At 45.4% G+C, this 25533-nt stretch overlaps 1 protein-coding gene across 2 annotated transcripts in view; it reads right to left on the bottom strand.

Moving 5' to 3' along the window:
* The window catches only part of PDGFRB (platelet derived growth factor receptor beta), a 68692-nt gene extending 48067 nt beyond the window's left edge, over positions 1-20625 (bottom strand). Inside the window, exon 1 of one of the 2 annotated variants that reach the window (XM_020964208.2) lies at positions 19899-20625. The gene's annotated coding sequence lies outside the window, so the exon portion shown is untranslated. The remainder of the gene's footprint in view (positions 1-19898) is intronic. The other variant, XM_020964209.2, reaches the window with a different exon arrangement.
* Between the last annotated feature and the right edge of the window lie 4908 nt (positions 20626-25533).

Genomic DNA, 25533 nt, shown 5'->3' on the forward strand with positions numbered 1-25533 from the left:
ATTTTGACAACCAAAGACTGATCACCCCATTTTACAGATGGATAAACCAAAGAGGGAGAAGTGAGGATAAACTAAAGGTAAGGGAGCTAGGAAGAGAATAGAAGAACTTTGGAGATAACACAGGAGGAGATGGGATTAAAAATCCAGGTATGCCAGAGGGCTGGGTACTAGGGCATAGACTTCCCAGGTTGAGTCTTTGGGAGGTTAATACAATGGGAATGGCCAGAAGGTAGTGGAAGATGGTGAAATGGGTTAGGTCTAAACTCCCTTCAGGGTTGAAGGGGGTATTGTTCTCTAGGGGGAGTGGAGAGAGAGGGAAGAGGATAGGGTATGAAATCTGTGCCTTCCCCCAAACTCTGGGGATCTCATACTACCTCCTAAAACTCCACTCCCACCACCACTCCAGCTTGGCATAATCCAGGGCTATGCACAGAAGGGTCCCAGCCTGGGCACCCACCCTGTTAAGCACATCACAGAGATGGTTTGCAAACGTACACAAGCCTTAATTATTCTGTTCCTGGGGGAGCAAGCGCTGATTTGCCCAACAGTGCTGCCCAGGGAGAGGCTTAGCCAGGGATAAGCCCAACCTCATGATTCTAATGGTTTCTTTGTCTGGGAAAGCTACAGTATAGAACAGCAGGGAAGGGACAATCAGCAGACATAGAGGACAGAGAGCGCCAGGGGAGAGGCAGGGTCACAAGAGGCAGCCAAGCCCTGACCTAATGCCTTCACAGTCAGCGGATTCTGTCTGCTCCAGCCCCTACTATCTACAGTGACTGCCTCCCTCCCCACTCCTGTCTGGACACATTCTGGATAAGAATCCAAGTCCTTTCCAGCTGGAAGCCACCAGGCTAGGCTGGGCCTCATGGTATCATAGAATTTAGAGCTGTAGAGGACTTTGGAAATGACTTGGTCCAACTTGGGTTGCTCAGTTTTTGCAGTGGGGAAACTGAGGCTTGGAAAGGTTGTGACTTGTCCAAGGCCATGCAAATAGCAAACAGTGAATAGATTCTTCCTAGATTAAAGGCAAATTTGAAAGCAGAGAAAGCAGAAAGCTTCTCTTTTCTGCCCAGCTCTCCATTCTGCACCATACTCTCCAGCAGCTCCCCTCCCCCCAGCCCCAGGGAGGCTGATCTGCCCTGTGGTGCCCTCACTCTCCTCCTCCCATATCCCTGCCAGGGGGCCTGGCCAAGGGAAACCATTAGCAGCCTGGGGGGATGGGGGTTTTGTGCGTCTCTCCAGAGCTGTACTGTTTATTATTCTAAAGCAGGAATTTGGCCAGAGTGTGGAGACAGGCGGTCACTCAGGCTCTGAGCCAGGCCCTGGCTTGGGTTGGCCATTGAAAGACACTTTTTTGGCCACTGAAGCCTGGGCCTTAGGGACTGAGCCCTTCAGGGTCATGGACCTTGGACCCTCCAGTATGTTCTGACCATTAGGCAGACCCAGAAAATTGGAGGGGATTGAATTCAAGTTATCCTTGGTGAACATACTTTGGTGGGACCCTTCCTAGGAGATGCCTGAGGATAAGGCTGCTTTAAGGGAACTTCTAATGTCAGAGATGGAAAAGTCTTTAGAGATGATCTGATCTACGCCTTTATTTTACAAATGAAGAAACTGAGGCCTAAGGTGTGAGGGAAGGACATATCTAAGGTCAAGCAGTGAGCAAAGGAGTGCTGCTTTTGTGAAGTAGAAATACCTGCAGTCACTACCTCTCTCTGGTTCTGAAATTGTCTCTGTAACTTCTTAACATTGACAGCTGTCCAAAAGTGGTAGGAGCTGCTCATCAATAGCAGTATTTGAGCAAAAGCTGGATGACCATATATTGAGGGTGTTTTAGAGGGAATTCTGCCTTAGGTCTGAGCTATACTAGATTCCCTCTGAGGTCCCCTCTCCCCCACTCTGTGAATTTTTTCATAGTCCAGAACTCCCCAAACTGTTGGGCTCCAAAGAGCAGCTGTGTTGGACCTCAAGGGCCCGGGAGCTGGAAAGTTCCTAAAGATCCTGGCATCATTGCCTGTGGTTTCCCCCTCCCCTTCTTCTCTCCCAGATGTCAACTCTGCTAGGGCAGAATTGAGGGTCTGACTACTCAGGCAGGAGCAGTAGGCTTATGTGAGAATTGAGGTTTGTCCCATGGCTAGGGACTTTTCAAATATTACTAGGGCAAGGGAAGCCTTGAGAATCGAGTTCTGAAAGAAGTGAGAGGGAAGGAGACTGGGGCAGGGGAGGTATTTTTTCCAGAACAGAAGTGGAAAACCACTGTGAATTGTCTCTTCGTGATGGGTTTGGAAGAGACATCACGGGGTGGTGGAGAGAGTACTGGTCTTAAGAGGTAGAAGCTCAGCCCCGATACTTCCTAGACGTGTTTGCCTGGGTACAAGAACCTGTTTACTCATTGTTAAAATGGGAGAAACAAGATCACTTACACTATATATGTTGCATGGTGGAGTAAGAAAGACATAGGTTTGAATCCTGCCTCTTATACCGGCTAGTTGTTTGACCAGTCACTTAGCCTGGCTGAGTTTTAATTTCCTTGTTTGTAAAGTGGATGTGATAATACCATAAATTCCTTCTTTGCAGGGTTGTGCCTCATGGTTCAGATGGGATAATGTATGTAACGTGTTCCAGTCCTAAGTTCACATGGACTCAGATTCATCTTGGAGGTGTGGGGGGCGGGGGGCGGTATTCCTGACCCCAAAAAGAAGGATTGAGTTTCTTTCTTTCTCTGATTTTCCCCCAGCCTGAAGGAAAACTCCAGGGAAATGTCTAAAACAAAGCTAAGCTATGGCCCATATCTGGGGTCTCCCCAAAATACGGGTAGCAGGGTCCCTTCTAGAAATGGTGCTTCATGCACAATAGGGGCATAAGGGATAGGACAGTAGTTAAAATGCAAACGACTTCAAGAACAATTAATAGGAAACATAAAACAGCTCAAATAGCCCGTTCTGCTAATTCTCCTCCCCTTGCTCTTAGAGGCCTATAACTGAATAGAAAGAGCACTGAATCTGGAGGCAAAGGGCGTGGACTTGAATCTCGGTCCCGCTCGTTACTCTTGGAGTGACTTTGGAGAAGCCAATTTACTTCTCCAGGCCTTGGTCACGCTTAATAATCTTCGAGGTCTCTTCTAGCTCTGAATCCTAAGATCTGTAATTCCTTGGGGCTAAGAAGGTATGATCAACCAGGACGTCCATTATCCACCAGGACGAGGTGGATTCTCTAGCCCAGAGAGTACCCTCTCTGTGCCAGGAGGAGAGGGAGAGAGAGGCAGCCAGCTCAGGTAAGCAGGAAACTTTAAGGAGAGCAGAGGGAGAGAGGTCCAGCCTCCTCAGCAGTTCCCAGGATCCTTGCTTCCTTTTTCTGTCCCCCTCCTTCCCCCTTTCTTCCATCCCCCCCTTCCCTCCCCGCTCCCCGCCTCTGCTCCTTTCCCACCGTTTTAATCTAAATAAATCTAAGCCATCTTGGCCCACATCCTCCCTTGCAACATCCCTCCTTTGAGGTCCCAGGGATCCCACGACACAGTCACGCCTTAGGGTCCACATCACTGGCTCAGTGCCTGCACCAAGCATCTGGCTGTTGCGCAGTCACTCACACAACACACACACAGTATGCACACAACACATCCGCGTGACGTGTGCACATCGTACAAGCATATGTGATGCCCCCCCACAGGTACATGTGTGGTCACAGACACACGTTCCTGCACATGCACACAATGCTACAGAAACTCACCCACATGCCCACTTAGACACACATAAATTATACAAGCACACAAACACAGACATATACACCCACGAAGAAATCCACACATTCACAAGCGTCCATACTTTTTCCCTTGCTAATCTCATCGGCTACCCTGGCTTCAATTATCGCCTCTAGATCAATGCTTCAAATTTATATCTCGCCAACCTCTCTCCTGAGCTCCAGTCCTGCATTCCCACCAGGATATTCTACCAGCACCCCAAACTCAACGTGCCCCAAATGAGCTAATTCTTCATCTTCTCCTCAAAAACTGCCCTTCCCCTCAACCTCTCTATTTCTGTTTAGGTCAACACACTCCTCTCTGGCACCGCTGAAGCCTGAAACCTCTGAGTCATGTGCATCTTCTCTGCCCCTCACCCTTCACATCCAATCAGCTGCCAAGCCCCACTGATTCTGCCCCGGTATTTCTAATGTCCCTCTTCTTTTCTCTACACCTGGGGGAGTGTCTACCCTAATTCCAGCCCTCATCTCTTCTCTCCTATGATATTTCATTAGCATCTACCTGCCTCCAAGTGCATCCTTCTCCAGTCCACCTTTCATTCCCCTGCTGGGTACCACACTGATCAGGCCACTCCCTTGATAGGATGTACATTTCTTTACCCAGGGACCGTTTCAGTTTCATCTTTCGTAGGATCATAGATAGAGAGCTGGGAGGGACCTCAGAGGTCAATAATGCCAACCCCCCCATTGTACAGATAGAGAAACTTCAAGGTCTTATCTTTTCTCTAGCAATGTGCCTGAAATTTTCCTTTCTATTGATCTCCCTTGCCCTTGTATCACAGACCTGTGCACATCTTAACCCCTCCATTAACTTGGAAACTCCCAGACCATAGGCTTTGTATCATATCTCCTGCCATCCCTAGGATCACTACGGCACAGAGCCTCTTATGCATTAGGTACTTAGTAAATGTTTACTGAAAATAAGCCAGGTGTCCCATAATTTATTCAGCCTTTCCCTAACTGGTGGGCAACCCCTTAGTTTCCAGTTATTTGCTACTACAAAAAGAGCTGTTATAAATATTTTTGCACATTTAAGTCCTTTTCCCTTTTACTAAGGATAGTAGTGGTATCATCGGGTCAAAAAGTTCTCAAATCCAACCCCGCCTCCTCTATGCTAGTTTAATGATTTCTTGGGCATAGTTCCAAGTCACTTTCCAGAATGGTGGAACCAATTAAAATTTCCACTAACAATAGAGTGACCTTCAGTGAAGTGACCCAGGGAGACGTGATTAGTCATTGTTCAGATGTTTTAGCTGGGTCCAACTCCTCGTGACCCTATGTGGGGTTTTCTTGGTAAAGTGGTTTACCATTTCCTTCTCCAGCTCATTTTACAGATAAGAAAACTGAGGTAAACAGGGTTAAGTACTTTCCCAGGATCACACAGCTACTAAGTGTCTGAGGGCAGACTTGAACTCAGAAAGAGGAGTCCTTCTCACTCCAAGCCTAGCACTCTATCCACTGTGCCAACTAGCTGCCCACTGATTAGTTGAGTTCTATTTAATATTTTTATGGATGATTTTGGATGATAGGAGGCTTATCAAATTTCCAGAGGACCAGAATTTTGGAGAGTTAGCTAATATGTTGGGTGATAGAATCAACATACATAGCTTCATGTCTCTTCCAGCCATCCATGCAGGCCATCTTACTATTTGTCACCTGCCTCTGGCTTGCTCCTCTCCACCTGGATCAATATCTCCTTCACCTCAGACTTCTAGTCCCTGGGGAAACGAATCCACTTTTCTCTGGAGCTCCTGTCCTAGGGTCCAACCCAGTTGTTTAGTGACTATATGTGTGCAGACTAGCCCACTTAGCCCACTCTGTCAATTGGCTGGCCCTAGACACCAGACCGTGCTTCAGTTCCACATCCCATCTCACCATCTATCCTGTCTGTCATGAAATACCCCCATTAAATTGTAAGCTCTCTTAAAGGAAGGGGCTGTATTTGTTTTTCTTTGTATTTCCAGAGCTTAGCACAGTGCCTGACACAAAGTAGGGACATAATGTCTGACTGACTAACCCCACCCCTTTCAACCTCCACAGAACAAAACTTCTTTCCTTTATGACTTTTCCCGAACATGTGGCATCTTCCCCTGTTAAAATATAAGCTCCCTGAGGGCGAGGATTATTTCTTTCTTAAAATATTTCTATCCCCAGCACTTAGCACAGTGCCTGTCACAAAGTGAGGATATAATAAATGCTTTCCATTCATTCATTCATTCATTCATTCATTCATTCATTCAGCCTAACAGGTTAGAACAATGGACAAAATCTGAGATGACATTTTATAGGAATAAATGTTCAGTCTTACACTTATGGGTTCAAAAGCAAAGTCCTACTCTTGGGATCAAAAATCAGTTGCATAGGCACAGGATTAGGAAGACAGGGTTAAATAAGCATTCATGTGAAAAAGACCTGAGGAGATTAGTGGACTGTCTGCTTAACAAGAGACAATAGTGGGGCAGCTAGGTGGTGAGGTGGATAGAGCTCTGGCCTTGAAGTCAGGAGGACCTTGAGTTCAAGTCCAAGCTCAGACATTTGACATTTCCTAGCTGTGTGCCTCTGGGCAAGTCTAACAAAATTTTTTTTTAAAAAAGAGAGACAATAGTGTATCATTGCAGTGCCACCCCTCCCCAAAAAGGCTAATTGAGACTCAGTGATAGAAGCATAACGTCCAGAGTCGGCAGAGCCTATATTTTTGCTGTCCCTTGCACTCTTCAGTTCCTATGTAGAATACTGTGTTTGACTCTATCTACCTCATTTTAAGAAAGTCATTGACGTGCTAGAGCCAGGCCATAGTAGGGTAACCCGTCTGGTGATGTGACTTGACATATAACCTGGAAAAACCTCTGGGGGACATCATGGTTGTCATTAAGTACGAGGAAGATGCACTAGATTTGTTTGTACTTGGCCCAGACAACAGAATTGACAGCAATGGGTAAGAATCACCAAGATGCAGATGTGGACCTCGATAGGAGGAAAACCTCCCCAACAATCACAGTGATGAAAAGGTGAAATGTGACTGCATGTAGTGAGTAGCAGAGGCTGGGCAGCCTTTTGTCAGAAACGGTGCTCAGAACCGTTCCATTCAAGTTGAAGTTCGGCCAAAGAATGAAAGATGGAGAGCTGAAAAGGATATCTAAAGCTACCAAATCCAACCCCTTGTGCTCCATTTTATGGATGAGAAAACTGAGGCCCCACAACTTAGAATCTGTGATTCTGTGAAGGTGCCCACTTCATTTGTGAGAACAAATGAGAAAGTGGATGTAAGAGAACTTTGTAATTTGTAAAGCACAATGCGTTTAATTATATGAGCATTTATTACCTACTATATGCTAGGGTCTGGGGTTACAAAGCCAAACGTGTTTAGACCCTGCCTTCAAGGAGATTACATTTTACTTAGAGGGAGGGGGGAACAACTCACAGATCCTCAGGTAAATACAAAGTGATTGGGGCAGCGCGGACAATTGGAGGGAATGTAGAATTGACAAGATTGATTAGGTGTGGAGGAAGGAGAGGAGGAAACAATCAATCGCTATGCATTTATTAATGCATGCCACTATGTGTTAAGGGTTGGAGAGGGGAAGAATTGAGGATTACTCCCAGGCTTCAAACCCAGTGGACTGGAAGGGTGGACCCCAGAGGGAAATAGAGAATTTAATAAGAAGGGTGAGATTACGGAGAAAGATAATGACTTCTATTTTGGACAGGTGGAACGGAGATGCCTACCAGCCATTCGAGTACAGATGTCTAACAGGCAGCTGGAAAGCACAGACCTAGAGCTGGAAGAGGCCTCATAGACCATCCAGTCTAGCCCCCTCTTTGTACAGATAAGGAAACTGAGGTACAGGAATTTGACCAAGGGCTCACCACATAGACAGTGAGCATCAGAGGTGGTATTTGATCTCAGGATCTCTGACTCCAGAGCCAGGGTCTTTCTATTAGACCACACTGCCTGGGGTGGGAGGAAGTAGGAGCAGGCACTGGAACTCAGGAGAGAAGGGAGGGAGAGAGCTATAGCTTGCGAAGTACTACATATATGCAAAATATCTGTGTGAATTTAGGCAGGTCACTTCCCCATTGCAGAGTCTCAGTTTCCCCCTCTATAAAATGAAGGGGTTGAATTTGAAGATCTTTGCGATCTCCTTACAATTCTGCCATTCTGTGACTCTAACGCTCAGGACAAAGCATTCCATAAAGAGAGCGGCAACTTCAGGAATTCTGGGGGCAGGTTCTGCTACTCGCGAGCTTCAGACTGGGCATTGGCTAGAGAGCAGCCTCTGGGCCAGGGGGAGGGGGTGAGGCCTGAGGAAAGCAGAGGTAGTGCAGTAAGGGCCTCTTAGAAAATATGGCCATCATGCCAGGTAGCCCTCGGGAGGAGAGGGGGAAATGCATACCATTACTGTAGTACCTGCCAGGGCTTTACCTGCCCGGGACAGAGGTCTCGAGGGTAGTGGAAACCTTGGCATCAACATAGGGAAAAGAGAAAGAGGGGAGGAGATGGAAGATGTGAGGCTTTACCCACCAGATCCTTACCCACACAATTTTCATTTCTATAAGATGAGGGGGTTTTACTAAATCAGGGGTTCCTAACCTAACTCCTTGAACAGATTTCAGAGGATCTGTGAACTTGGATGAAGGAAAAAAAATAATGCTGAACCTGGATAAATCCTGCCTTAGACACTTACTAGCTGTGTGACCCTGGGTAGGTCACTTAACCTCTGTTTACCTCAGTTTCCTCCACTGTAAAATGGGGATAATAACAGCACCTATCTTCCAGGGTTGTTGTAAGGATAAAATGACATAATATTTATAAAGCACTTAATAATTGCTTATTTCTTTCTTTGTTTCCTCTCTTCCTTCCTGGGTGTTTTATTTTATTGTAGAAGCCACTATCCTGAGAAGAGGCGGAAAGGCTTCATTAGACTGCTAACAGGGTCCATGACATAAAAAAAGGTTAAGAATCCTGGACTAAATGATCTCTAATGTCCCTTCCAGTTCCAAATCCCATGATCCGCTGACTGTCCCATTTCAACTCCACCCTTAGTCTTCCTATGACGCATCTTCCCTATGCTAACTTCTCCCACTCTTATGCATTCTCCCTTCCCTTTTTCTTCTCCAGATCTCTGAGCTCCAGTGGAGAACTTAGTCAACAGAGCGGCCTAAGTCAGATCTCCTAGGTTCCAGGACCCCTTTACCCTCCTGCCTACAATTAACTCTGAAGTGGGGTGGGAATGTATGTCTTAGGGGGAGAGCTTGCCCATTCAGATCATCCCTCTTCCCTTCCCCAAGGACCTTCAGTGGGTATCTTATCTTCTTGTTTACTTCTCTCCTTTCCTGCCTCTTCTCTCCCCCTCACTCTGCACCCAGCTGGTCCATGGGGAGAAGTCAAAAAGAAATGACCTATTTTCTGGGAGTTCAAAATAAAATGAAACATCTGTCTGGAGTAAGGCCAAGCTTATAAATAACCATCCTGTCCCCACCACCCGCCAGCCTAAAGGACCAGCCAGCTCTGCTCCTTCTGCCCACGCCTCCCTAGCCGCCCACCCCCTCACTCTCACCCCAAGAAGGAACCAGGCTGGGGAGTTTCAGAGACAAGAGCCAACAATGGTAAGAGATGGGGAGCCTTGGAAATGTGCTCAAGACAATCTCTGGGGAGAGCCTGTCTACCCCAATGCCTGGGAAAGGGGGAGGGGCAGGAGATGGGCTGCAATGGAGGAGGTTAAGCAGATCAAGGGTCCCCACATGGGCTGGGAAAACATGTGGGGGAGGAGATGAAGCTCCTAAGAAATAGGTTCAACACTCCTTCCTGCCCCCAAGCACTTCCTGTCTCCTTTGACCATCCATACCAGAATTGAAGCATCTCAGATGGAATCAGGGTCTTAAAGGTCATCAAAGATCACCTCCTATCCATATAGGAATCCCTTCTATGACATCTCTGAGAAGTCACCCAGTCATCCAGCCTTTGACTGAGGGACTCTAAGGAGAGGAACCCACCACTTCCCAAGGCAGATCATTCCTTTTTTGGATAGCGCTGTTAGAAAGTGTTTTCTCAACTCCCTGGGACCCTTTCTGGGGCTTCATGAGGTTGAAACGATTTTCATAATTATACTAAGACATTATTTGCCTACTAAAATACAACTACATATGCAATTGCATATCTGTGTGAGGCCAGATTTTTTTTCATATACTTCAACCAAAACAACATATCACAACAGATTGAATGCAGGAGCAGATATGAGAATCCAGCTGTCTTCTATTAAGCTAGACATTAAAGAGATTTGCAAAAAACGTGCACAATGATGCCACTCTTCTTACTAATTATTTTGGCTGGGGAAAATACAGTTATTTTTCATAAAAATATGTTATTTGTGTTCATTTGTAATAGGTTTGTTACTGTTCTTTTAAAACAATTTAATAAATAAATAATTCAAAATTCTAGCAGCTTTAATTTCTGATATGGCAAATATTGATAGATATAAGCCACAGACACAAAAACTCTTGAAGGTCTTCAATAATTTTTAAGAGTATGAAGAGGTTCTGAGACCAAAGTTTTGAGAATTGCAGCTGTAGTCTAAGCAAGCCTTCAATAAACATTTAATCACCTGCAATAAGCCGGGCACCCATGCTAGAAGTTAGGTATACAAAGACAAGAAGAATCAGGCTCCTCTAATGAGCTTACAATCCATTGTTCAACTACCAGGTCACATTAGCAAGGATCAGAGCCAGGAGTTGAATCTGGGTCTCCTGACTCACCATCCAGTGATCTCTCAGGAGTGAGTCACTGACCACAGCCCATTTAGCCACTTGTCAGAGTCCAATAAATACATTGTTGAAGTGTGAGGAATCTTAGGGTACACTTCCCATTAGACAAGTCAATCTGGGGTCCATAGCTCAGCTACAGAATCCTGCCTCATTCTCCCCAACACAGGAGATAGATGGGATTGAAAGATTTCTTCTGTTCTGGATCTCTCTGTCTAGCCCCCTACGTCCAGTTGCTTCCCAGCGTCGTTTCTTTTCTGCCAGATTCTCAGGAAGGTCAGATTGTTCTCCCCAATTCTACTTGGTTTCTCCCCCCGATGCCCAGGCTAGTCACCTTCATAACTGAGGAAGCAGTTTTTCTGTCTGTGGTTCTTAAATTCCCTGTCATGGTTCAGGCTCTTGCCCTGACTTTCCTTCATTTCAGAGTCACACACCTCTACTGCTCATAAACTACTCCACTCATTGCTCAGAACTTTCCAATTTTCCAGTTTGTTTACTCCAATGGCATTTTGACCCTCACTAATTTTCCCATTTTTTCTCTGGCTTCTTCTTTCCAATTACACCTGAGTTTTGCCTTATCTCTTAGATTCTTTTTATTGATATCTTTTGTTTTTATATCACCTAAATTTTAAACCTCTTCATTCATTCATTTCTCTGCTCCCAGCCAGTCTGGTCTAATACTCATCACAAGGAATAATTTACAGAAAGGTATATTTGAATTGCCTATATATGTCAAAAAAAAAAATAGAACTCCTACCTAACTCTAAATTGGGGGAGGTAGATGATTTGTCCTTTATTTTCAAAGAGGATCAATGATGTCACAGATGATATCTTGACTTGTGTGTAAATAGGATTTAAAGGAGGCAGAGTTGCACAAAGTTGTCAGTTTCACTCTTCTCTTCCACCAGAGATGGGTCTTTAGAGAATAATATTACAGAGTTTAAAGTTTCTTTGAAATACACATGATCAAAGATTTAAAACTGGAAAAGACCTCAGAAACCATTGAGGCCAGCCCCTTCATTTTACAGATGAGGAAACTGAGACTGAGAAAGATTAAATGACTTGCCCAGGGTCACACAGGTAGTAAATGTCTGAGGCAGGATTTGAACCTCAGATTTTCTTTACTCCAAGCCCAATGCACTACCCACTAGACCACCTAGCTGCTCTCAGCACTGGAAGGGAGATCTAAGATTAGGACATGCGGCACAGAATGTTAGAGCAAGAAGGGTCCTTTGTACATCCTGTAGATCTGGAAGTAATTATAATTCAAAGAAAGAGATGAGGCAGGATTCTCTTTCCCTCCCTATACCATTTGGAAAAATAGACAAGAGAATTCTGTCTGGGAAAATGGGATCTATTCTGGAAATAAAAAATGGGCATTCCATTCCCTACCCATTCATAGGCACCTTATTACTGATCTGGACCAAAGAATGATTTTTTTTTTCCATTCTCCTCACTGAGCCCCAGTATTCCTTTGTGATCCTCCATTCTCTGACCATCTCTCCTCCTCACTGAGTCCTCATCCCCTCACTGAGCCTCTATTCTTTTATTGAACCCTCATTCCTTTGCTGGGCCCCCATTCCCTCACTAAACCCTCATCCCCTCACTGAATCATCATCTCCTTCACTGAGTCCCTATCCCCTCACTGAATTCCCATTCCTCCACTGAAACCCAATTCCGTTACTGAGACTTCATTCCTTTATTGACCTCCAATTGCCTCAGTGAATCACCATCTCCCTTTGAGTCCATTGGTACCAGTGAGTAAGCATTGAGATTACCCTCAAAATTCTTTCTGCTACAAAATAATGAGGGAGGAATGAGGAGTGGGGTGGTGGAAGGGGCTTTTCAACAGCTGTATTGGATGATGAGAAAGATCCTCATTCTTCCCAATCACGGAGGCCCCAGGAACACTCCATTCCCACCCCAACTGTGGACCTCTTGGGTTCTCCTTTTTCCCTAGGCTTATTTGATTCATTCAATTAGTCAAAAAAAATTCGTCAAGCACTTACTATAGGCAGAACTTTGTGCTAGGTTCCAGGAAACTTCTAAGAAATGTAAGAAGTCTCTGCCCTCAGGAAACTTAGCCTAATGAGGGGTAAGGTGAGAAAAAGAGGTGGGAAGGTGAATAAACCTCACACAAGGGAGTTACAATAAGTAGCAGTGTGTGTGTGTGTGTGTGTGTGTGTGTGTGTGTGTGTGTGTGTGTACACACATGTGTGTACCAAAGAGGTTCTGACCAAGAGCTAGGGAGGTTCCGAGGAGGGTGGGTTGTTTTCTTACTTCTAGCTGGTAGAATCAGGTAAGGCCAGGTGTGTGTTGAAGCCAGTTCAAACAAGATCCCAAGAGTCGACTGTTAAATTTTCTGTTACAACTCAGAAATTTGTAGCAAATGCTACAGATCAGGGCTTAATTTATTGTTTTGTTGGTTGTCTAGACTCAAGAAAATGATAGAGAAATGTCAATAATGCAGCTTTAAATTTTAAAATGTGTTCTCTCTTTTCAGAGAGCTGGTTGGTTATAAAGCATTTACCAGTACACCCCAGGTAGGGTTTCGTGAAGGTGCCGTTTGAAGCCATGCAGGATTTCAACAGTCAGGGCTAGGGTAGGGATGAAAAGATATTGCAGATATAGAGGAGGTCCTGAGCTAAGACCCCGAAGCAGAAAAACAAAATGCAATTCTAAGGTGATTGTAAAGTGTCCAGTTTTATTTAACTGGTCTGTCAGTAGAATGGAGGAATGTGGGGAGAAGAGTGACAGGGGGAAAATAAGGGAGCACCAGATTGCAAGGGCCTTGAATGCCAGCCTAAGGAGTTTGCACTTTATCCCGTCGCAATGGAGAGTGATACTTGCACAAGGGAAAGAGAACTGTGTTTTAGGAAATCGTCTCAGGAGTAGCTAGGTGATAGAGTACCAGCCCTGGAGTCAGGAGGACCTGAGTTCAAAAGTGGCCTCAGACACTTTCTAGCTGTCTGACCCCAGGGAAGTCACTTAATCCCAATTGCCTCCAAAAAGATAAAACTTTTAAAAAGGAAGCGTATTTATAGACTTAATCATATGGTAGAAAAAGCAGAGCCTTAAGGGTCAGAGAATCTGTGCTCAGCTCCTGTCCTGGAGGCTCTAGTGCCTGTGTGACCTTGGGCAAGTCCCTGTACTCTTTGGGCCTCCATTTTCTTCATCTGCCGAGTAAGGTGGCTGCACTAGATGGTGTCTGAGGTGCCTTTCAACTCTAGTAGATCTCTGACCTCATGACTGGCAGCCTGTGCAGGGTGGAGTAGATGGGGGAGAAGCCTGAAGATGAGCTGGAAGACAGGCAGCCTAGATCGGCATCATAGGATTTGAAGCAGCAAGACTCCTTAGAGGTCATATAATCCAACTCCCTCGTTTTACAGATGAGGAAACTGAGGCCCAAAGGGACCGAGGGACTTGTCCAAAGTCCCACAGATACTAAGTCACAGAGCCTGGATTCAGACTCAGGGCCTCTGACTCCAAATCCAGCCCTTTTTAAGAGGGAGGAGACCTGGTAAATTGTTGGGGGCGGAGAGGAGTATACTGTTTACACATTCCTAAAGGGTCTATTTTCCAAGCAGAGAGACAGTTGTTGTCCTGGGACTTTTGGCTATGGAAATTCCCCCCAGTCCAGCCTTGGTCAGGAAACCTCAGCCTTAGGAGCCAAGACCAGCGTCCCAGAACCACCAAGAACCCAGGAGAGGGGCAGGAATAGGGATCAGACAGGGCTTCCTTTGAGACCCTCAGAGAGTAAGTCTATGAAAAGAAAGGATACAGACTGTCAGAACTGGAGGGGATGATAGATTCATGGATTTAGAACTAACAGAGACCTAAGAGGTCATCAGTCTAACCCCCTCACTTTATAGAAGGCCGAGAGGCTAGGTAACATGCCCTTGGGGACCCAAGGAGTAAATAAGTGGAAGAGGCAGGGTTTGAACCTGGATCCTCTGACTCTCAACCCAGCCTGCTTTTCCTGGCCTTGACTGAGACCCCTGAGAGGCAAAGCAAAGAGGCAAAGTCTATGGTCACATGCCCAGTTCATGAAAAAGCCAGCACTAGAAGCATGTTTCCCAAGTGTCTGCCTCGTGGTCTTCACACTGTCCCACACCATCTGCCTAAGTCTATTGTTCTCAGTCTAGTTACCAGTGTTCCCCCCAGGTTCTGTGTGCCCCACAAAAGATCCAGACACACACCCTGTAGAAGAGAAGTTACCCTGGATCTTTCCTTTCCTATAGTGAAGGTGTTCAGGTGGTGCAGAGATAGAGTGCCTCTGCCTGGAGTGAGGAAGACTCATCTTCATGAGTTTGAATCTGGCCCCAGACACTTCCTAGCTGTGTGGCCCTGGCCAAGTTGCTTAACCCTACTTGCCTCAGTTTCCTCTTCTGTAAAATGAGCTGGAAAAAAGAAATGGCAAACCATCCCAAATGAGGTCAGGAAGAACCAGACATGATTGAAACAATTCAACACATTTTTTTTGAGGCTCAAGCCCTTGAGTTTCCCTAATTCTGTTGTAGTTCTACCCCTACAGGGAATGTGTATGGGGATGGAATGCTGCTTCTAATGTAAGAGGTAGCCAATGCCTTGGTTGGTTCATTTTGCCATACTGTTTTTTCCCCTTCTTTTTCTTTGTTATAAGGCAGGGGTTCTTAACATTGTTTTGTGTCATAAATCCCTTTGCCAATGCAGTAAAACCGATGGACGCCTTATCAAAATAATGGTCTTAATGGTATAAAATACACAAGATTACAAAGGAAACAAATTATATTGAAGTATAATTAACAAAATATTTTTTAAAAAAAACACAAGTTCACAAGATTAAAAACCCGTGCCCTAGGGATAGAGAGTTGTCCAGTATGGCTGGAGATGTGGTGGTAGTTTGAGACAAGTCTAGAAAGACCAAATGTCACCATATTTTTTGAGGGCCTCGAATGTCAGGATTTTGAACTTTACTCTGAAAGTTAGGGACATTGGGAGGGAAAGGAAAGAAGTGTATTGGGAAATACAGGAAATATAAAAAAGAAGTTTAACAATTGTATTTTTAAATGTAATTTAAAATGTAACATTAAAAAACTTCATCATATTTTAAAATTAAAGTTAGTATTTTAAAATTAAAATATTGTGGTCCAATGTTGGATCTGGAGCCAAGAAGATCTGAGTTCAAAACTGGCCTCAGACACTTCCCAACTGTGAAACCCTGGGAAAGTCACTTAACTTCTGCCTACCTCAGTTTCTTAAACTGTAAAATAGAGATAATAATAGCGCCTACCTCTCAGAGCTGTTGTGAAAATCAAATAAGATAGTATTTGTAAATGTGCTAAGCACAGTGCCTGGCCCATAGTGAATGCTTATAGAAATGTTCATTCCCTTCCCTAAAGGTTCTATCTTGGTAGCTCCCCTCTCTCTTTCCTTTTGTAGAGAGGGCATCTGCTGGCAGATTTTCATAGTTTCACCCCCGTAAACAGAAATGCAAGGCTTCCCAAGACAGGGAGAGGCAGGCAGAAGGGACTTCAAATAGCCCTTTCAATGAAATGAACAGTAATGAAGGGATGAGGGGAGTGTTTGTGGATCTAAAACTGTCTCTGCCTCCCATCACACAGAGGGCAAAGCAGCAGGGAAGGATTTCACAGCTGTACTAGGAGACAACCCCTCAAACAGGAGAGGAGTCCAGGGGGACTGGTTAGCCCCTGGTGCATTCTGATATATGCCTCTCTGCCCCTCTGTCCTCTTTCTGTGGGAATACAGCCAGGGCAGCAGGAGCTGTTTATTCAATTCAATTCAATAACAAACATTTGTTAAGCACCTACTTAACTGTGTCCAGAACCCTGCTAGAGATGCCGGGAAAACACAAAGATTAGATAAAAATATAACCCATTCTGTCATTCACTTTACTATGTAGTATGGAGATATGATACAAGCACAAATAACCAAGATATGAAAAAAATTATATTCGCATAGTGTTTCAAGGGAAGCTACGTGGCGCAGTGGATAGAGCACTGGTCCTGGATTCAGGAGAACCTGAGTTCAATTCTAGGCTTAGACACTTACTAGCTGTGTGACCCTGGGCAAGTATTTAACCCTGTTTGCCTCAGTTTCCTCATCTGTAAAATTAGCTGGAGAAGGAAATGGCAAATCATTTCTGTATCTTTACCAAGAAAACCCCAAAAAGGGTCACCGCGAGAGTCAAACACAACTGAAATGACTCAACGACGAGTGTCGTTTTTAAGGTTTACAAAGCTTTTTTCTCCTGACACCCTATGAGTTGGATATTTCAAGTATTATTATTCTCATGTTACAGATAAAAATGATTTGCCCAGGGTTATTTGAGGCTAGAACCCAGCTCTTTAGCCTAAGTCTTTAACACTAATCCTTCAACCACACCATGCTGGACAAGGGCAGAACACACAAAAGTAATGGGTTATCAACATCTGTGAAGGGAAAAATTATTATTGACTGAGGGAATCATAAAAAGCTTCCTAGAGGATGTGACATCTTAACTGAGCTTCAACATACAGATAGGAAGGAAACAAGCATCATTTATTAAGTGACTACTATGTGCCAGGCTTTTTACAACTATTATTTCATTTGATCTTCACAACAACCCTGGGAGGTAGGTGTTATTATTGTTCCCATTTTGCGGTTGAGTCAGATAGAGGTTAAATGACTTCCACAGCTAATAAGTGTCTGAGATCAGATTTGAATTCAGATCTTCCTGACTCCATATCCGAAGCTCTACACTGCCCTTGCAAACTGCCTCATGGAGGCACCCTGAAACTCAATAGATAGAGATTAGGAGGAGGGAATGGAATTCGGACAAAGAAAACAACAGTTAAGATAGTCAAGGACTCAGTTTGTGGTACTCACTGAGGAGGATAAGCAGTTCATTTTGACTAAAGAGTCCAGCCTAGGGACGGCAGTAGCACTAAGTGAATCTGGAAAAATAGAGTGGCACCTGATTATGGAGAGCCCTGAAAGCTAAGATAAGGAGTTTGAACTTAGTAAGAGAGAGGAGACTGAAAATAGAATGGGTGTTACTGTTGTCCAGGCGTGTCCCACTCTTCATGACCCCATTTGGGGTTTTCTTGGCAAAGATAACTGAGTGGTTTGCCATTTCCTTCCGAGATCATTTTACAGATGAGGAAACTGAGGCAAACCGGGTTAAGTGACTGGCCCAGGGTCACACAGCTAGGAAGTGTCTGAGGCCAGATTTGAACTCAGAAAGATAAATCTTTCCTGGTTCCGACCCTGGCGTTCTATCCACTGTGCCACCGAGGGTCAGTAGTGAGGAAGAACTATGACATCATCAAGCATCTACATCACGTGACAGTTGTTTTTTCAAAATGACAGTGAAAGAGAAGAGAGGTGTTAGAAAGTAGTTGGGAGGAGTAGAAGGGTCAGTGGAACGTTCTTTTGTTTAAGATATGGGGAGACCATTGGAAAGCATTCCTGGAGGAGAGACTGGAGATGCATGAGAAAAGGGATGATTGATGAGCAACAGAGAAGGGTCAGGAGGGGATGGGATCAAGAATCCATCTAGAAGGCCAGCCTTGGCTTAGTCTGAGACAGGATGCCTCTGCTGAATTTTAAGGGATGGACGAAGGTCCTGGGGGAGTTCACTTCAGATGGTTTTTCTCTCTCAGTGAAGCTTAGGTCATCTGCTGTTAAATGCTGAGGCTGCCGTTGGGGACTTTAGGAGAAAGGGAAAGATCTGGAACAGTTGCTGTGGGGATGAGCAATTCGACCAGTTCTGAGTTCCCCTAATTGTGCTACTATCTAGCCTGCTCTATCTAATCACTCCTGTCTAACACATTCCACAAGAGAATGGGAGACCGTACTAAACGTCTTGCTGAAATCCAGCTCTGCTATGTGTAGGGTATGGCCTTGTCAAAGGAAATGAGGTTACTCTGGCATGACTTATTCTTTATGAACCCATGCTGGCTCATAGTAATCACTGCTTTCTTTTCCAAGTACTCACAAAACATCACTTTAATAATGCATTCTGTCAAAAGAGGATGAGGACCTGGCCTGGATAGTGACTGTGGGAGTGAAAAGGAGATGAATTAGAGAAATATTTCTCAGCACTGGACGGGATGAAGCCATGCCCTGGTTGGCACAAACGTATACCTCAATTATCCTACAGCTACCTAGAAAAACTATCATGACTGAGGGGCTGGATCTGCCAGGGTCCTCCTATCGCTCTTGTCCCCCCATCTCTGCTTAGGCCCTCCCCTTAGCAAAAGGCAGAGAGGTCTGAAAGATCAATGCTTTCCTTAGGAGGTCTCCTATTGTCCCCTCCCCCTCCGAAACCCCACCCCCCACACTCTGGAGCCCTGGCTCCATTCATAGGCTGCCCAAGCTCAGTTCCTGTCCCCTCCTCTCCTCCCCCACCCCCCACCCCAACAGCATAAGGACAGCTACAACAAACTGACAGTTTCCCATCAGCTGGGGGTTTGGAAGGACATCTTAGGAATCTGGAAAATTTGCAAAGCCCTTTAAATCCCTGGGGCTTCGATGGCCCTAGGGACTGGCCTGAAGCCAAATCCTTTCTGGGAAAACGACTGCAGACTCACGGCTGAGGCTGAAGGTCTCCCCTCTCCAACCCTGGTCCCCAGTCTTCTGTTTGCTGATTCTGATGCCTCATTCCCTATTTTATACTCCTGTCTCACACTCATTGCCCCCCTCCACCTTCTGACAATCCTGGTCCCCTATCTATCCACCCCCTCCAGACCTGCTCCCCACCTCACCCCACAACTCTCGTCCTGTTCCTCCAGTCTGATCCACTTAAGTACGCCCCACTCCACCCCCTTCAGCCCTACTTTTCTCAGAGTCCCCTCCCTTCATGGTCTGTCTCTTCTCATAATCCTTCCTCCCCTCACAGCCCCTTCCTCTCAACATCTCCCCTCCCTTAGTAGCCCTCATTTTTAATGTCCCCCTCCCACCCTGCCCATTCTCTGGCCCCTCAAGCCACCCCTACCCCTCCAGGCCCCGCCTCCTGGCTCTGGCAAACAGACCCTCTGCTGTTAAGATACTGAGCCAGGAGAATGGAGCCCAGAAAACCCAGTGGTTTTGTGTGAATGAGGCTGGAGTGGAGGGGGGCAGGGTGCTAGCTCTTGGGGCACAGGGTAGAAGAGGGGGGAAAAAAGAGTGGCCCTTCTGGTGGGAATGACTGCATAAGGGCCAACTGGGTGTGGGGATGGCAGAAGAGATTCAACTCTTTTGCAAACTGACATCTCCCAACTCTGCTCTGGGCTTCTCCCATCTGGTTTCGCTAAAAATATTTTCCATTTTCAACTTGACCAAAGTGCGGCTGAGACATGGCAGAGGGGCCCTGGAAATGGGGTGGGGTGGGGGCAGGGAGAGCTGGGGACCCAGGCACCTACCTGATTGCCTTGGTCTTCTCTTGGCTCTGTCTTGTTCAATGCCTGCTCACAAACAACACACCTTCACGGAGTCCCCAGAGGCTGCCTTTCCTTGTCTGTCTCCAAACTCACCTCCCTTGGCCCGGGTGGAAGGGGCTCCAGGCAGCAGGAGTGGCTGGGCACAGGGAGAGCGCTTGGCCCCGAGGACCAGCAGCAGGACGGACAGAGACAGTGCTAGAGCATCCTTGTGGGAATCTCCAGGCTCAGGAGGGCCTGCGTAGCTAGCTTGGGGTCTTTCTGTATGTTTGTCCCCCCGAGGGGCTGAGTTCAAGGACAGTTAGGAAGCAAAGGAAGGGATAAGCCCTCCTGGTCCACTCTCTGCTTACAAAGTTTTCTCCTGGTCTATCCTTGTCTCTTGGCCTGCTGGGCCAGGAAGATGGGCAACAGCTAGGCGCAGGGCACCCAGGCCTCAGGCAGAGGTAGAAGCAGCAAGAGGCTGACACAACTCTGCGTGAGAGAGAAAGCTCTGTCTCCTACAACTTGGGGGGGAAAGGCCGAAGAGGTCCCTTTGATTGGCCTGTCTGAGTGAGAGAGGGTGTGTGAGAGGGAGGGAGGGAGGGAGGGAGGCAGGCAGGCAGGGAGTGTGAGAGAGAGGGAGGGAGGGAGAGAGAGGAGTGTGTGTGTGCGTGTGTCTGTTTTCAATTTGGTCTTTTTCCCCTGAGTTTCTTGTTTTTCTTTCTCTTTTCCCTTCACTCTCTGCCTTCTCCCTCTTTCTCAGGATATGAGGGGATGTTTAGAAATTCCACAGCCCACGCCAGCAGCTGAGTCATTTGTATTAAGAGAGGCCAGCCCATTCTGCCCAGGGTGGTGACTCCCCTCCCCTCTCCTCTCCCCAGGCCGGACACAAATAAGGTCTGGGGGCTCTACTGCTGACAGTAAGGTGGGATCAGAGGTTGGCAACCTTGTGATCACCAGGGTGTCAGGGGATTGTATGCTAGGCAGAGGGATCTCAGGCAGTGCCTACCTGTGCACCTCTGGGAGAGGGTCCCCAGGAAAGAAGGAAAAACTGGAAATCATTCTTTACAATGTTGTTGGGTAGCCTGCTGCTCCCCAATCTCTGGGCCTCATTTTCCCTCTCTGCAAAATGAATGGGTTGGACTAAAATGGTTTGTAAGGGTCCTGCCGGCTCGGACATTCTGAGGTCCGTCCGATTCTCGCACTCTCTGTTCTACGTTCCCTTCCAGTTCTGAAATTCGAGGTCTCATGTTCTATGATTGCACTCAGAGCCAGAGTGCCCATGGCAGGGCTGGCAGAGAGGGCAAGGCCTTGCCTGCCTCCTTCTAGACTGGGGACCAGGGGTATCTCCAGGGAGGGGAGGGGGTGGCTGAGGGAAGCGGAGCCGTAGCCTGGCTTCTGGTCATGATCAACCACAGGCTGGTCCAGCACATCTGGAGTCACTTAGCCCCAGCAGTCATTAACCCTTTGCGGCCTCTACTGCTGGTGTGCCCATTGCTTGAATAGTCAACCCGATCTTACTCCCCAACCCCAGGGATCTCTTAGCATAAGACGAATCCTCCATACCTCACAGCACGAGTTGCTCAGAGGATGAGGTAGGGAGTGGTAAGGGAAGGGTGAGCTGTGGCGTAGGATTCGGATCCTTTAGACCTAAGAATTCTGGATGAAAGGAGAAGAGTTTAGAATTTGAGCCAACTTTGTGGGAAGCAAAGTAGGGAGCATATCCCATCACTCTCAGAGATGTCTGATAAACCCTCAGAGATGGAGATCCCAAACAAGAGATGAAGGGGAGCCTCTTAACCTTAACAGTTGGAAGAGAAAGGATGTGGTTGGTTTGGCCATTGGCAAGGAAAGAGGCAGTGTGGTATAGTGGAAAGAACACTGGCCAGACATTTAGTGGTGGCCCTACCACAGGCCACGGCTAGAGGCCACCATGTGGTACAATGCTTAGAGCATTTCCTGACTTGCAGACAGGACAACCTGAGTGTGAGCCCTGCCTTGGATACTTACTAGATGTGTGGCCCTTAAGAAGTCACTTAACCTCTCCCTATTTCAGTTTCCTCATTTATAAAATAGGTTATTAACAACATTTACTGCATAGGGTTGCTGTGAGGATCAAATGAGATTATGCATTTGATAAATGCTAATATTATGATAAGTCATTTCCCTTCTCTGGGTCCCTATTTCCTCACTTCTAAAATGAAGCATTGGGAAATGATACAATTTCTAAGGCTTCTTCCAGTTCTAATATTTGATATGGATGACTACTGGTCAGGGATGCTTTTAAAAGGATTCATGATTCAGATGTGTTTGCACTTAGATGACCTTGGAGGTACCTCCTAGTTTTGAGATGAGGTGATTCTGCAGCCCAGACAACAGCTCTGGACTCAAAAGCCAGACTTCCAAGCTGAAGCCAGATCTGGAAGGATAGCACCCCCCTCTGCTGGCTGCCTGGGCAACTCCTCTGCTAGGGAGGGAGGGTCCTATGAGATAGAGCTAACTGCCACAAAGACCCTTCCTCATTCATCCTACAGAGTGGGTTCCACATAGAGCCCTCTAGAGTCAATGAGGCCCTAGAGGAATGTCCTGCTGCAATGCCCTAAATGCCCAAATCAGATCCAATGGATGAAATTCTCTTTCTGCTATCAGACTGGGATGTCTGTCAAAGTACCTCCATTCCAGCCGTGGTCCAGAGAGCAACAGGGTTTGGTTTCCATGCGAGAAATTTGTGGGAAAAGAAGCAAGAGTAAGACACAACTGGGAAGGTATTTTGAAGGGCTACGGGATTGTGAAGAAAGTTTGACTTTACAAGGTGGAAATTTAGGAAGACTTGAGGAGAAGTTGAAGGAAGAGAAGGACTCAGGCAAAAGGAAGGAATGACAGAGCTGAGCTGAAGGTAGAGAAAGTCAAGAAGTCAAAGACAAGCTGAAGGAGAAGAAAGAGGAGGAGAAAGAGGAAGGTAGTTGGTAGGACAAGGTTAGTATGACAAGTTGGTTCAGACTAGGAGGGAAGGGGAAAAAAATTCAGTGTAGGTGTCAAGGTGCTAACAGGGTTCTAATGAGGTGAGGAGAGAGAGAAGGTCAGAGTTAAAGACCCCCAGAAGCCTTTGCCACTGAAGCTCTCCAAAGGAGTTACCAGCAAAAAGACAAGGACAAGGAATGATCACTTCTAGTCAATATGGTGAGCAGGGGAAAATTTACAGTGATCTGCATTGAGGGTCATGTATGTATTTCTGCCTCAGCCAGATTCTATGCTCAAAGTCTAGGCTACTTTCACTTCTAGAAGACAGGGTAAAAAAGCATAAGAAATGCTGCTTCACTCTATGGGTCCTCAAAGAGAGTACTACTCCTTGAAAAATAACAGAAATGGAAATCAAACTAACAAAGCAGAAGGAGGACTTCAATGTCAAAAGTAAAGGAAATGAAGAACCTGGAGAAACCAGGATGGTAGGAAGTTGGAGGGTAGAAGAAAATCAAGGGAAGAAGTTCCATTGAACATTAGGAATAAAGAAGCAGATTGGGAAAACATTTCTAAAAACTAGTTAGGACAAAATGAAGCCTGGTTTGCACAAACTTAAGATTTCTTTAAGACTTACTGGGGCAGCTGGGTGGTTCAGTGTCTATAGCACCAGGCACAGAGCCAGGAAGACTTGAGTTCAAATCCAGTATGAGTCACTTACTAGCTGTGTGACCATCTCTTAATCATTGTCTGCCTCAGTTTCTGCATCCGTACAATGAAATAATAACAACACCTATTTCCCAGGATTGTCATGAAAATAAAATGAAATATTTATAAAAGTTCTTTGCAAACCTTCAAGTGTTATTTAAATATTAGCTAGCTAAATCCTAAGAATTTCTTGAGAAGGATGGAGCTGTCTACATGAAGAGGAAGCAGCTGCTAGTCCTCTAAGGAATGGTAAGATGGGTATGGATCCAGAAGGGCTAGCAAATGAAAGATCATCCAGTAAGGGTCAGAGGAAGATGGGACAAATAGGGGTGGTTGGTGACTCCCTTCATCAAGGAGTATCCAAGACTTGACAGGGACTCTCCCAAAGTTGGCCATTCCACATGCCTACTACCCACTTCCGGTGATTCACATGATCAGAAATGGTATGGCAACTAGAAAGTATCATTCAAGATTACAAAGTCTTGGGCAATACTGAAGACCTAAAAGACTCATGTGATTTCTTCCTTCCTTCCTCTCTCTCTCCCTCCTTCCCTTCCTTCCTTCTTTCATTCTTCCCTTCTTCTCTTCCTTGCTTCCTTTCTTCCTTCTTCTTCTTCTTCTTCTTCTTCTTCTTCTTCTTCTTCTTCTTCTTCTCTTCTTCTTCTTCTTCTTCTTCTCTCTCTCTCTCTCTCTCTCTCTCTCTCTCTCTCTCTCTCTCTCTCCTCTCGAAGTGAACAACTGGTTAAGAAGGTGATATTCAAGAATGAGAACTGACTTTCCATCTAGCCACATAAAATATGGAAATGACTGAGCACCTAACATGGGCTAATAAAAACATATTTGTATGCAGTCTAGCAAATCTATTTAAAAGAAATTTAAATGAACCAAGAAGGAGGAAAATGCATATATCCACCAGCAGAGATAGATAGATTGTAGTTACAGTACAAGAACAAAAATAGAAGTAGTCATTCTCAGAAATTCATAAGAGACAAAACCCCCCAAAAGGAGCCATTAACAAAACCCATGGCGTTCATTGTCTACAGACAAATGCACAAAATATAGGTTAAAAAATGATTTTAAAAAAAATTTTAATTTATTTCTTTTAAATTATCAACAATCACTTCCATACTTTTGAGTTTTAAATTTTTCTCCCCCTCCCTCCCCAAGACAGTGTGCAATCCGATATAGGCTATACATATACATTCCTATTACACATATTTTCACATTAAGTGATATTGTAGTTAAGAATTAGAACCAATAGGAGGAATCAACAGAAAGAGGAAACAAAACACAACAGAAGGGAAAAAAATAGCAAATAGTATGCTTTGATCTGCATTCAAACTCCATAGTTCTTTCTTTGGATGTGGATAGCATTTTTCATCATGAGGCCTTTGGAGATATCTTAGATCCTTGTATTGCTGAGAAGGATTAAGTCTATCAATATTAGTCATCGCACAGCACAGTTGTTACTGTGTACAACGTTCTCCTGGTTCTGCTCACTTCACTCAGCATCAGACCATACAAGTCTTTCCAGGTTTTTCTGAAGTCTGCCCGCTCATCATTTCTTATAGCACAATAGTATTCCATTACATTCACATACCACACATACCACAACTTGTTCATACATTCCCCAATTGATTGGCATCCTCTCAATTTCCAATTCTTTGCCACCACAAAAAGAGCTGCTATAAATATTTTTGTACATGAGGGTCCTTTTCCCATTTGTATGATCTCTTTGGGATACAGCCCTAGTAGTGCTATTGCTGGGTCAAAGGGTATGCACATAAAAAAAGAAAACTCAAGATTAACCAGGCATCCTAATTCAAGGAGGCATATGTGATTTTATAGGTATTACTGAGACTTGGTAGGATGAGATCTGTGCCTGTAATAATATACTGGATAGGCATATCTTATTCTAAAGAAACAGGATAGGTAAAGATGAGGGTGGGGAAGAGGGATGGGGAAATCTAGGAAC

This window comes from Phascolarctos cinereus, unplaced genomic scaffold (assembly GCF_003287225.1).
Source record: "Phascolarctos cinereus isolate Bilbo 61053 unplaced genomic scaffold, phaCin_HiC Scaffold_2;HRSCAF=192, whole genome shotgun sequence".
Classification (NCBI taxonomy): Eukaryota; Metazoa; Chordata; class Mammalia; order Diprotodontia; family Phascolarctidae; genus Phascolarctos; species Phascolarctos cinereus.